The following is a 15,478-nucleotide window of genomic DNA, read 5'->3' on the forward strand; positions in this document are numbered from 1 at the left end:
CTCCTCCCCGACTCCCCTCATGCCTTCACCCTGAGCCAGGGCAGGGAGGACGCATCTCGGGTCTTTCCCTATAGTTGGACAGACATCCAAGAACCAAGTGTAGGTGCCCGGTCCCCCAGGCCATCCCCTAGAACCCTGTGGCCACAGGACAAGGACTAGGCCAGTCAACTGGGGACAAGAAAGTGCTGGCTGCCCAGCGACAGCCTGAGCGAGGCCTCCCGGCTGCGAGGACGGCTGGACGGCAGTGACACAGGCCCTGGCCCAGGGCTGACTCGTCCAACCTCAGGGAGGCACAGCTGCACCTAGCCGAACACCAGGACCTCACCCCTCTGTCTCCACTGTCACCGCAGGGGAGCGCACAGAAGGTAGGGGGACAATAGACACCCAACACGGGGGGACAGCCATGGCTGCCTGGTTGGTGGCAGTGAAGCCCCAGGAGCCAGGCTGCGTGTCACCCATGATATCTTTAAAATGTTCTGCAAAATAGATGTATAGATCCGATATATTCACAGTAAAAAAATCCAATAGCTTTTAAAAATTTTTTTGTAGGAATCATCAAGCTGAATTTAAAATCCACATTGGAATGCAGAAGACATAAACTACCCAAAATTGTTTTACAAAAAGAAAAGAAAATTAGGCTTTCAAGGCTTGTTATAAAGCACTACTGAAGACTGTAATTGACATTGGAATTAAACTAAGCATATAGATCAGTGGAATGGGATAAAATGTCAGTGGACTGGATATTTGTGCCAAGTTTTTCAATGGGAACAGGTTTTTTGTTTTTCACTGCGTTTAATATAAGGTACAGGAAACAATACCAATCTCTTTCCAATCCATATTTACATTTTTAGTTACTCTTGCCATACTATATGTAAAAGTATAAAACAAATCTGTGCAACAGGACTTTCCTTATTCCTGCATAATTCTGAGAGAACAAGTCTCTGTTAACTTGATTACAGTAAATTTGATACATCAAATATTTCTACAGAAGTATTTTCTGTGGATTTGTCTGTTTAACAGATATAATTGTGCAATTTTATGGAAATTGAAAATAATCAAATTATCTTCAGGTGCCTGTGGGACTGTGTTATAACACAATATCAGAGTATTTGATTTGGTGGCAACTGTACATAGAATTTTGGGATAATCTGTTAAAAAATATATCACAAAATTTTAAAGACAATTTCAGGGATTTATGGAGTCTTTGAAACCCATTTATGAATTCAATTTCAGTTAAGTACATTTTCTGTAGCTTAATTTATGTGTTTTACTTTTGTCATGCTACCCAGTAGCATCAGCAATTATACCTTATCTTTCTACCTGGTGTTAGAATTTTAATGTTCTAAAAATACAGCTAAATTGCACACGGAATTAATATTTATCCAAAAAGCCAATAAGCTACATAAAACTCACACAAATTAAACCACTCACTAACTACCACATCATAAAATAAATCAAAGAATGAGCAATGTTGGTTTTGAGGGCTGGGGCAGGGAAATATTTGATTCAGTTTACTCTTCATAACATATTTATACAAAGGAGAGAGGGCTAGTATGGTAAAAATTCTTATTTTATTAGCGGTTATAATTATTTCAACAAGATCTCACTGGACCAAAATTATTTGATTTCCCTGGTGACTTTCGTGATATATGGATTTTCCTGGTGCTATCAAGGTGTAATTTAAATTCATTCATTTTATTGAGCATCTGATATTCTGTAGATGTGTTTAGTTTTGAATAGGAAGATGAATTAAAAATCAAGTTGAAGCTTCTACTCTCAAAATACTTGCCGTAGGAAACAACATACACACTGAGATGAAAAGCAATTGATTAAATATTATTATAAGTAATTGTGAAACCTTGGCAAAGGATTTTCTGGAGGAAATAATCCCAGTGAATTTTGAGGAAAGATCATTGTGTCTTTTCCTGTGAGAAAGCTAGGGTATGAGCATTCCAGACTAAGGTAACAGATTCCCTGTAAATAACTGATAGCAACTGACTCCCTACTCATCCATTTAACTGGAAACTTTAGCACATAGAAGTAAATATAATGTCATTAGAAAGGATATTACTGTTAATTAATTAACTAATTTGCATTATACAGCTTCCTATACAATAGAGAAAGCTTGTCATTCTTAAAATGCATGACAATCAAGTATAGAACTTCTGCTATGGAAGAGAAGTGTTACTAAAAGCCTTGAAGTTGTAAATTGTTTTATTGTTCCAATGGGAGTCATTAAATGAAGAAAAGATGGAATTGTTAATGAAAGGCAGACAGAAGCAACAAATCTTTAAAAAAATTTTTTCTTTCTTTCTATAATAAATATCCCATCAGTAAGAAGAAATCAAAATCAAATTGCGGATATATATATATATATATATATATATATATATATATATATATATATATTTGGTACCGGGGATCGAACTCGGGTCCTTGCCCTTATATTTATATATTTTAAAGTGGTTAGGTAATGGTCAATAGATCCATGTGACATAACAGTAGCCTGGACTATTGATAAGAAGCATCATTCAAGATGCCAACTTCAGTGTAAACTAAAGACACTCTTGTCAATAGGCAGCAAACAATAGATTGTAACAAATAAAACTGTGATGTTTCTAAGCCAGGAATCAAGGGCTTTGTGTCCTGGAGACAGTGATGACCTTCACCTTTTAAATACTTGCTATGATAAAGAAAGTCTGAATAGTATGACTGATGTGAAACACACAGGACGGTTATAAAATTAAAGTATATTCTTTGTCAAGTCATAAATGAAGAATCACTTTTAGTAGATTATTGGATCTAAGAAAATCAATGCTTCTGAATCCGAGTTAAGCATTTAAAATATTTGAAGGCATCCAGAACTATACTTCAATCTATTTCCCTTTTTAAAGACAGAGGGAGAAATTAAATTGAGGTCAACCAACCCGCTGGAAGCTTTTATATAGTCTATCACTGAAATATTTGAAGGTTCTTTAAAATATTTGTTCTAAATAAAAGTGAAAGCTTTGACAATGTGGAAATGTCTAAAATTAAAATGAGTAACTATCAGGCAGCCTTCTCTTCTTATTATAGCTTGTGTCTTGTGATTTTAATGAGGAGTAATGAGACACAACCAAGATAAGGTAAACCTAGGCAGAATGTTAGGAACAATCATGTGGTAGTGAGCTCATTAGGATGTGAGAAGCATCCCCATGGAGTTTCTTTACCTGAGTTATTTAAATACTATCTGGATAGGACACACTGGACATCATGCTACAGATTCTGTCTTGTACTACAACTACACATAATAGATAACCTACAAGATCCTGGTTTATTATTGGATTTTAAAATAAATATAAATTTTTCATCTATAATTGTCTTAGGCTATCTATAATCTCCACATGTAGATTATATTAAGGCAATGAACAATTTTGTTTAAGTTGTAATAGGATTTGAGCTCATTTATTGGCCTTTTGTGGGCCAGTTATTATGCTAGTTCTTTTACTAATAAATAAATAGATCAATATATTTATTTTTTGATAGCTTCATTTGCCAAATATTTCAGGAGAGGAAGTTTTTTTCAGTGACTTTAATGTAGCACAAACAATCTAGTAACTATAAAAGACATAAAATGAGTGAAAGAATAAATTTCACATGGTATGGAACCATTGTGTGTGGCACTAGTTTAATATTTTTTCTACTGCAGGATTTTATACCATCAAAAGTCGATCTTTCTGTATTAGTAATATCTGCAAATATTGTAGAATATAGATATTAAATAGAATATAGATAAGATTCAACCCTATTACCAAACAGCCTATGCTAGTCAATGCATTACATTTTATAAATTTTCAAATCACCTTTAACTCTCAATTTGTGATGACATCTCTGAATATTCAATAAGTGCCTGATAAAATTTATCCTTTCAGTGGGATAAACTTATGAAGATAAAAAAAAAAGAGATGAGAGTACAACATGCAGAGACCAATGAAAAGTTATGGATATGGTATACTCTCATTAAGTACTATAGACTAATAAACTATTATTTCTTGCCTTTGTATGGAAACTATGCCTGTGAGAGGAGAAAAGGGCTATAGTGATATAAGAATTCTATACCTATTCTCTTATGCTTACAGCTATTGCTCATGTATAATATTAGAATAAAAATGAATAGAAGTAGAAAAAATGCTGATTTTTTCAAATTTTAAATTGGATTTAAATCACAATGTTGGTAATGTAGTTGAAATGAAAAAGATAAGAGATTAGCTCTACTTTGCATGAGTAAATCATGAAAACAGCAAACATAGCTATATAAAAAAGAAAAATATCTTCATACCACAAGTAAGAAGAAGCTCAGAGAAAATAGAAAACAAGTATTTTTAATCATTGGATGGTAGGCTAATGTTAGAAATGGGAAACAAAGCCCCAGATTCCTTAGGCCTGCATTTAGTTATGGAAGTGGAATTTGTGGAGGACCTAAATGTGGCCTATTAACCTTGCTGAGTTGAAGACAGAGTGATTGGATGCCATGGATACTGTAGTTCTTAGGATATTACTGGGCAGAGTACTGGAATGGAAGAAGTTAGGCACACTTTTGAAACAGTGCTCCAAGAACCAACCAACCTTCCCTTCTCTGCTTCTCTCTCTCTCTCTCTCTCTCTCTCTCTCTCTCCCTCTCTCTCTGATACTTGGCTGAATAAAGATCTGCACAGATATGACTCTGGATTTTTTTTTTCTTTTACTACTTTAAAGATGATTGCCTTCTCCATTGCCTTCTTCTTGCATAATTTCTGATAATAAGCATGTTAAATTTTATCTTTATTCCTTCTAGGTAATGTGTCTTTTTTAATGTGGCTACCTGCTAACTTACTTTTTAACATTTGGCAGTTTGAAGGTGTTGTGTCAAGATATTTTTGTCTGTTTTCTATTTATCCTGCCTTGTGTTCTCTGAGCCTGAGAATATGTGATATAGTCTTTAAAAGCCAACTGCTGGACAGTATTTCTTCACATATTTTTGTACATCTTTTTTCTTCTCCTGGAACATTAAACACTTTTGATATGGTTTGTAACTCTTATTTTTACTTACTTTTCCAAAAAAATTCACTATTCTGTTCTTTTTTAAAAAAATGGGTAATTTCTACTGATCTAATTGAAATTTACTAATTCTTCTCTTAGGCTATACCAGCCTAAGATATTTGGTTATAAGAATACGTACAGAATTTTTAGATCATTATATACTTGTCAAAAATGTATTTTATCTTGGCTAGTATGATTTTCATTTTACCATTTCCTTTTGAGTCTTTTGCATATTTCTATCTCTCTGCTGCTATTCCTCATCTGTGTACACATACCATCTTCACTGAGAAGCCTCCCATTTGAATTGTAGCTATATTTTATATCCTAGTCTGATAGTTTCAATACCTGAATCACCACTGAGCCAGGTTCTGTGGACTGCTTTATCCTTTGAGCACATTTTTGTTGTTCTTTACTTTATTGTGTGTCTCATAAACTTTTGTAGTAAATAGAAATATTGTTTATGATGGTAAAGACTGAGTTAAATAATCCATACCTGAGACTGAGCATGACTGATGGGTAGATTGATTTTGATCGTGGTGTAATGGGTGGTGTGAATCAGTGTAGTCAGTGGTTGAGCTGGGTTTGGGTTTATTTGTTGCCATAGTTACTCTCATGCTTCATAGACTTCCAATTCCTTCATTATTACTAAGTAATAAGCTTGGTTAAATAAATGTAAAAGTATCAAAATAAACCCATGCATACTATCAGATCATATTGCATTGACACTAGAAATCAGTGGCAAAAGATAGCACAGATAACATGTAAATATATAGAGATTAAACACTTGAACCATCAAGAAGGTCACAGATGAAATTAAGGAAAAAATTAAAGTTTTTAAATCAAATGATAACATACCAGAACCTATGGAACACAATAACAACAATCCTAAGAGGAAAGTTTATAGCTGTGAATATCCATATCAGAAAAAGTGTGCAATCTCAAATAAATAACCTAATGATTCACCTCAGTGTGCTTAAAAATCAAGAACAATATAAATCCACAACTAAAACATAAAAGGAAATTATAAAAGGAAAGAAAAGACCTGTATCAATGCAATTAGCAATAAAAAGGTGAAATCAAAATGGACACTCCTGAAATCCATAAGAATATAAGTAACTATTTCAAAAACTTGCACTCTAAAACACTGGAATTCTAGAAGGAATGGATAGATTCCTAGACACATCTGAATTACTAAAACTAAGCCAAGAATATACAAAAATTTTGAATAATTCAATAATAAGCAATGAAACAGAATATAATAAAATATCTACCAACTAAGAAAAGCCCGGTTCCCAATGGATTCATTGCTAAATTCTATAAGATCTTCAGGGAAGAGATTAAGCCAGTATTTTTCAAATATTTAAATAAAATAGAAAGGGAAGAAGTACTGCCAAATGCATTGTAGAAAGATAGGAATGGGCTCTCCCCTGATACCAAAGTACTCAACAAAATACAGACAAACAGAATCATTGAAAAGATCATAAATCATGACCAAGTAGGCTTCATCCCAGGGATGCAAGAGTGATCCAACATACACAAGTCAATAAAAGTAATGTTACATAAGCAGAATCAAGGATTAAAATCACACCATGATAGACACAGACGCAATAGACACAGAAAAAGCCTTTGACAAAATCCGACATCCATTCATGATAAAAACCCTGAAGAAAATCAGTCTTATCTCAATCTAATAAAAGCCATTTATGACAAACCCATTGCCAACGTCATATTAACTGGGGAGAAACTGATTTTCTTCTAAAACCAGCAAAATACAAGGGTGTCCATTTGCATCACTCCCATTTAACGTAGTACACAAAACTTTAGCCAGAGCAATTAGGCAAAGACAGAAATAAAAGAAATACATTTAGGAAACAAAGAAGTCAAATGATCCCCTTTTGAAGATGTCATAATGCTTTACATAGAAGATTCAAAAATTTACACCAAAAGAATCCTAGAATTCAGCAAAGTAGAAGGATACGAAATCAACATAAAAAATAAATAGCATGACAGTGTATTTTACACCAACAATGAACCCATAGAGAAAAAAGTCAAGAAAATAATATCATTCACTGTAGCTTCAAAAACTAAACACTTAGAAATTAAACTAACCAAGGAAGGGAAAGATCTCTCACACAAAAACTAAAGAATATTGAAGAGGACATCAGAAAATGGAAAAATATCATGTGTTCCTCCATAGCCAGAAATAATATTGTCAAAATGGACATATACCAAAACTGATATAAAGATTTAATGCAATACCTATGAAAATACCAACAGTATTCTTCACACAACAAGAGAAAAGCAACTCTAAAATTTATAGAGAACCAGAAGAGACCCAGAATAGTGAGAATGATCCTGGGCAAAAAGAGCAAAGTAGGAGGGATCACAATCCTGGATTCCAAGTTATATTACAAAGCTGCAATCATAAAAATGGAATGATACTGGCACAAAAATAGACATGCAAATCCATAGAACAGAATACAGGATGCAGTTTTTTTAAAAATGCACATTTACTCATGTGATCTTTGACAAAGGGACTTGCAACACACACACACATGTGTGAGTGCGCACATACACACACACACACACACACACAAGAAAAATAGCTTGTTTAACAAATGGTGCAGGGAAATCTGCTTATCCAAATGCAGGATACTGAATCTGTAACCGTATCTCTCAGCACAAACTAAAATAAAATCTAAATGGATCAAAGACATAGATATAAAAACAGCAATAATCTGCTGGAAGACAAAATAGGGAAAACTCTTAAAAGACAAGGTCGTTCTGAACAAAGCCCCAATTGCAGAAGAAATAACACCAAGAATCAGCAAATATGATTATATCAAATTAAATTATTTCTTCAAGCAAAGAAAACACCCATGGTAAAGAGACACCATATAGAATGGGAAAAATTTTGCCAGCTACTCCACTGACAGGTGACAAATATCCAGAATATGCAAAGAACTCAAAAATAATTAGATTCTTCTGAATAGAAGATCCATTCACAAAATGGGCAGTTGAACTGATTAGACATTTCACAAAAGGAGTACCATAAATACATGAAAAATGTTCAGCATTTTTTCCACTGAGATTCTTTCTTGCTCCACAAAGAATGGCTATCATCCAGAGCTCAAAAAACAACAAATGCTAATTAGGCTACAGTGCAAGAACCCTTGTACATTGTTGGTGCAAAACAAACTAGTATAAGCACAATGGAAATCAGTAGGGATATTTCTCAAAGAGATAGCACTAACAATTTTATTTGACCCTACAATGCCTTTTCTGAATGTCTTCCTGAAGGAGTTATAGTATAAACATATACCAAAGTATATACATACCTATGTTTATAACAGCACAACCTATAATAGCTAAATCTTGGAAGTAGCTTATATGCCTATCAGCAGATGAATGGATAAAGAAAATGTGGTATGTGTACACAATGCAGTACTACTCAGTCATAAAAAAGAATAAACTTGAATCATTTGTAGGAAAATGAATGCACCTTGAGACTACAATGCTCTATAAAATTAATCAGACACAAAAGGTTCATTAGCCCATGACTGCTCTGATACAAGAAATCCAAAATATAAATACTTTAAAGACCAGATCTCTAAATTGTGCAAACCATTATATATTTTAAATGAGTAAGTTCCATATAAACCTCTGGTAAGTGTTATGTGACTAAACTATTGTCTAAGTGTTGGTAAATATATTAAATGTTAAATGTCACTATCTTAATTAATTGTATATTATGCTTTGGGAAATTTTTTTCTTGATGAAATCTCTCAAATTTTGTTTAAAGAACTCCAGAAAAAAACCAGCCTTTTTGTTTCCTGTTCTGAAAATATTCTAGGTCTGATATCATAATTCCCTATTTCTATTACTATTTTTCCACTATAGATATTATCTCTGAAGACCTGGTTTATTTTATAATTATTTACTTATTATAGAATGATATGATTTATATTTACATTTTTTTAATAATGTAAAGAATGAAGAATCTAAGCAAATATAATAATAATAATAACAATAATAATACTAGAAATAGGAACTCAAGAGAAGTCTTGTAAACATGAAGTACTGTCTCTTATTTCTCTCTCCAAAACCAAGCTTGACCTTTCTGTTTTTGTTTATTTTATTTTATTTTATGTTTTTGGTATCAGGATTCAAACTGAGTACCCTGTTCTTATGAAGCAGGTATGGCGCCACTAAGCTAAATCCTAGCAAAGCTTGCCCTTTCTTGTTCCTACGGCATCTTGGTCTATTTAGTAACAGGATTCATTTTCTTAGCATATTCAAATGAAACAAATAGTGCTTACCAAGAAACAGATTTTATATTTGGAATATCCAGAGAATCCATTGTTGGAAGAAGAAAATTAAAATGTATCTATACTTCTAATAAACACATATATATATATATATATATATATATATATATATATATATATATATGCTTCATTCCTACATTATTTTCTTATTCCATTGTATCTCAAACAATTTTATTAAATATCATATACCTTTATTTTAGGAACAGAGTGACATTGACTTGATCAAAAGTAACTGAGAAGTCCCACAAAGAGTATAGGCATTGTAGGAAAGGTTGGAAATGATGTCATTAATCACATAGTCCAAACTCCCAGGTACTTGGAGACATTATCACACATTCAGTGGAAGAATTAGTGATGCAAGAAAAGTTCATTAAACCTGCTCATCCCACCATCCTTCCCACCATGAAGTGAATGATTTCACTGTAATAACTAAGTCATTCATCTCTTGTCTCCATTTCTTTTTTCTCTATATTGTTTATCCCCTTCTATCATCTTCTTTCAAATCTTTCTCTATACTTTGTATTCAAGATTCTTGGTTAGAGTAAATGACAGTTCACACCATCCAAAATGGATCATCTGCTTGCCCATAATCATTTTGTAGGAAAGTCTATGTATCTTTGTCAAGGTCCTTACTTTTGTACCAGTTTGTTCTCTAACTTACTAATAATAACTTTTTAAGAGGATTTTATGTGCCAGAGACTTAAAATGATTTAAAATGCATTAGTTAAACTTAAGTTTCATTGTAATGCTATGAGATGAATGCTATTAATATTTCTAGATGACAGAGGAACAGATAATAAATAATCTGTGAGTGCATAGGTAATAGGTAGCAAATCTGGGATTTTAATTCAGTATTTTGCTTTCAGGTTGTAAATTTGAACTACTATGGTACACTGGATCTCTGAACCTGTTGTTCTATGATGAAGCAAAGATTTATTTTAAGACTCTGGTTTTTAATACATATTGCCCAAAATATTTTCACTGAGCCACTTGGAACTGCCTGAGCTGGATTTCTTCAAAAAGGAACCCACAGAATCTCAGATTTTATGGAAGATTTTACTTTTTTACATAGAACAAAGTTCACTGGGGGCTGGGGAAGTGCTCAGTGGTTTCAACACTGGTCTCACACGCAAAAAGTCCTGAGTTCGATCCCCGGTTCCAAAAAAAACCCAAAAAAAGTTCATGGGGGCTATTTCTCTGTGTCCCCAGATTCTTCCTCCTTAAGTAAATTTTCATTTCCCTACCTCCTCCCATTTCTCCCATTTTTATATTCTGTAATCACTCTGATACACTGTTTTATTCTCATACAAATTGTAGAGGTACTTTTTTTCTTCACCGAATCCAGTTATTATATATATTTACAGATGAGGTAACTCTGCTGAGAACAGTTAAGGAACTTTTCAATGTCAGGAAATGGTGAAAGTGACATTGAAACCCAGGAATTTTGATTCCAGAGTACATTTGTTACAAAATAACATTTAGACATAAAAATAAGATTCCACCTCAGCTTCAACTGATTCCAATATTTCAATCTTTCTCTAGACAAGTAAATATTTCATAGAGTTCAACATTATCTTCATCCATTTTTATATTACTATAACAACATACCTGAGGGTGGAAAATTCATAATGAAAATAGGTTTTCTTTTGCTCAGCATCCTGGAACCCCAAGACATATGGTGCTGACATCTGTTGAGCTCCCAATGAAGGCCTTGGGCTGTGTCACAGCATATGGAGAAGCAGGAAGAAAACCCAGTACATACAAGAATGCATGTACATGATAGAAAGAGGGAATGCTGACCTGCTTTATAACTAGCCACTCTCATGGTAATGAATTAAGTTCTGTAGGGCCTAACTCATTCCTATCATACCTAATTCAGAGCAAGGAAAACTAACCCTCAATAGCAAGAAAGACTTCAATCCACTTATATGGGTAGTGCCCATCACCTAAGCATCTCCCACTAAGACCCACCTCTTAAAAGACCCACCTTCTTTCAATACCATTAAAGTGGGGATCAAACTTGTAGTGTGTGAAACTTTAGAGAACAAGCCATATCCAAATGTCTTAGTTGTGTTTTCTCATTGCTGAGGCAAAATACCCACCACCCAAAGTTAAAGGAGGAAAGGTTTATTTCTGGTCACAGTTTGTAGAGGTTTCAGTCCATAATTGGTTGGCTGCAAGGTAGTGTGACATGGATGAAGGGCATCACAGAGGAGAAACAGTTCATGGCAGGCAGAAGGCAGCAAAATCATCCAAGCAGCAAGTGACAAGTGAGGAGGGACACATTCTTTCTGTCCCTTATATTTTTTATCCAAGTTACACACCCTTAGGGCAGGTAGCACTCACACCTAGGGTGGGACCTCTTTAATCCTACCCAGAACTATTCCATACCAATCAGTGGACTAATTTAGTAATCACACATCCTTAATCCCAGAAACACACACTCTAGATCCTGCCACCTCTGAAAAGTGCCACTTATGACTACATGAGATTTTGGAGGGACATCTAGACACAAGCCATAACATCAAACCAGAACAAAAATGACTTTCATTTTAGAAAATGATATAAGAGTATTCATTTCATAAAAAATAACATGGAACTTGAGAGCATACACCAGTAGTAATCACAATATTTGGATCATGACATCCTCATCTTTGCTTCATTTATCTGTTTCTTTTTATGTAGATGAGCACTCATATTTTTGAACCATTAATTTCACCCTTTTCTTTATTTTCAAGAAAAATATTATCATATATTTAACATGAAATATGTCCAAGCAAAAATATAAGCAACTGAAAAATCTATGTAGGTAGAGATTGAATTTAATTGTAGCATATTCACATATACTACATTGAAAACAAAAGTGGATGGATTCTAGCAATAGAGTATTGAAGAAAAAAGTGCAGATCCAAAAGATTTTATTCAAATGTGATCTTTGTAGTTAAAATATTTAATTAATGGCCTGGGGATGTAGTTCAGTGGTGCCACGCCTGCCTGGAAAATGCAAGATCCTGAGTTTGATCACTGGAACAGAGAAAAAATAATTAAGAAAACATCTTTGAAGGATGATTATAGATATGTAGGACTGCATAAAAAGGAAAGTAAGAAAATGATTATGGGATTTAGAATGAACCTCATGATCAGTAGGGAAAATTAAGAAGATATGGCACAGAAACCACAAGATCAGAAATGGGTCATTTTTTGGTACCAGGGTCATGTTATTCCACTGGTAAAATAAGCAACTTTTGAAACTCCACAGTTTGCAAAATACACTTTAAAATATGTTACTTTGTTGGCATATTCAGTTGTTTTTAATTGTCACCCTTCCCTGTGCAAAATTCTTTTTCACAAAGATAATTCATTCAGAGATCGATGCCTGTCAGAATTCCATAGTCTCTGGTGTAACGTGTTATAAACACTTTTATATAATTAAAATCACAGGTGAGAGTGGAAGGAGAACCAAACTTTATTTCTTACACCAAAATAATTGTCACCTCTTTTAAAATACACAGAGAGATCTTCTAAATATTTTGCTCACCAACTGTTTATTATTCCTTTATAACTTATGTAGACAAACTTAATCATACTTTCTTTAAACCATAGGAATCACTTCATTCATTACTGTAGTACTAACTGAAAAGGTTGCTGAGACAGATGAACTTTTAGCTCTAAAACATCCGGCTGCATATGTTCAGCTCTTGTAAGTAAAATTTCATTTTCTCTGATCTGAAGAAAGTATAGAAAAAAACCCCATGAATGTAGGGAGTATAGATATTTTGAGTCACAAAGGCAAACCTGACATTAAAGTTTGGTTTTACTTTAATGGTTCTTCCATGTGTTTTTACCACTTATTAACCACTAGCCCTTTTGAAGCTCCATGATGTCACAGTGATGCTTTGCCTGCAGATAGACTTTTATTAATAAAAGTTAATAAATTTGCAGTATCCTTCTTTTGAGGCATGTGTTCTCAATTGCATTTCTTATCCATATTTTGCTTTATTTTCTTCTAGCCCTTAATTTCCTTTTTATTATTGCTCCTAGAGTAATCAATGGACAAAAATAAACTTACAAAACCTTAAAGAGCTTTTATAGACTCACAATCAAGGAGCTACAGAACCCACAGCCACAGAAATTCTGTTGTATTATTTGGAGAATACGGAGTGGAGCCAGACTCTGTTTTTGCAGCACCATAGGCTATAGCATAGGTATGGCAGGCAGGAGAGATGTAATGAGAGTGAGGGGTAAAACTAATAATCATAGAGTTATATTGGACTTCTGGTGTATTTTATTTATTCACAGATTTTATAAAAAGTAGGCTATAGGGTGAGATTCTAGAATTTACAGAGTATTTGTAAAAGACATAATAAAAGAGATGTATGTGTTGCTGATATAAAACATATTGACAGTGCAATCTGAACACAGGCTATCAGCACACAGGTAATGGAGAAGTTTATTCTGTGGATAGGGAGAGGGTCATGAGAGTTTTAATTAGAAATCTCCAAGAACATTAATTTTGACTTTAAATTAGAATTCACCAAAGACAGAATTAGAGATGGAGAGAATATGACACAAAAGAATAAACAAGGAAAATAGTGGGATGCATAGAAATCAATCTACAACTGAAAAATATGCCACTTGTAGATTAGACAAACATAACCAAGGATGAGCCAAGAAAATACTCTCAGGGACACAAGCAACCATCTGATGTCTCCAATTATAGAGACTCTACTATAGATTTCTATGTATCTAGTTGCTATCAAGATGGGCATAGTGAAACTTTCAATTATTGGTTGCTTTAATTTCTTGAACCAATTCTCAGAGTAAGTCCATCTTCACTTACCTTGAACAAAGACAGAAGTCCAGGACAATCTGATGATACACGAAAATAAAAAATTAATTCCATACATTTGTAAGCACATCCTATAATTCGATTTCATCACTCATCTTTACCTCCTTTTAAAAACTTCCATTGTGTCTTTAAAATCTCTAGACCATGTTTTCTCATGCCTGACACATGTGTGTGTGTGTATATATATATATATATATATATATACATTTTTTTTTCTTGTTTCACAAGGTCACTACCAAACACTTGTTTTAATTGTTTTCTTCTTTAAATCACCAGCTCGTTTGACTTCCCTGGTACCATATTTTACCCACATTTTGCCCTTTGTTTTTGCTGTTGTCAATATTTTGGAGCACTTTTTCATTAATTGATAATCTCATTTCTTCCAAAATTACTGCTGCTGTAATTGTTGGAGACATCAATTCATTAAATCTTGGCCTTCTGCTTACTTTTTCTTCTTAGATCCAAAATTATTTTCTCCTCCATGCCCAACTCAGCCAACTGATAGTTTGAAATAATCCACTCTAAAATACTATGTGTTTTCCTTGAACTCATACATAGTATTTTTCCTCTTCAGCTTTTCATTAATATCATTAAGACCAAAATTTACTTTAAAATGTGTTACTTACCTTGAGTCCTTTTATACTGTATATAATCCATTATCTATCATTAAAATACTTCTATGGCAATATTTCAACACACTTAAATCTCTCTCTCATCCACCATCAAAACTCCATCCCATGTTTAAATTACCTATTCACTTGTCTATACCTTTGGATGGCAAAAATTGCAGGAGAAAAATCATACATTGTAAATACATTTCTGAACAAAAAATAAATTGGACAAATATCTTAATACAAATATCAACTCGGCACACAATACTGAAGTATAATGTTGTTAGTGAATTCACTTTTTTACTCCAGGTTGCCTTTTCATATATCCCTCTTATCAAACAGCACATTCCCCTTCATTTTCAGATAATGACTTCTCTTTGTACTTCTTAGCCATACTTCTCAGACAAAAATAGAATCAGCAGATATGAATGATCTTATTTAAAAACACCAAGTGCAGCCTAAGTATAATCCCACCCGCACACTTCTTTTCTCTTCTGTTATAGTGAAAGAAATAGTTCTGTCTATGTGTGTGTCCTATCTCTCCACTCTTTGCTTGTCTTTTCTTTTACGACATATTGTCAAGGACTTTCTCCCTACAATTTCCTCTGTCTCTTCTGTATCATTTGTTTCCC

This window comes from Heterocephalus glaber, unplaced genomic scaffold, assembly GCF_053883595.1.
Source record: "Heterocephalus glaber isolate CG9 unplaced genomic scaffold, H.glaber_assembly_v1.0 deba00001472, whole genome shotgun sequence".
Classification (NCBI taxonomy): domain Eukaryota; kingdom Metazoa; phylum Chordata; class Mammalia; order Rodentia; family Bathyergidae; genus Heterocephalus; species Heterocephalus glaber.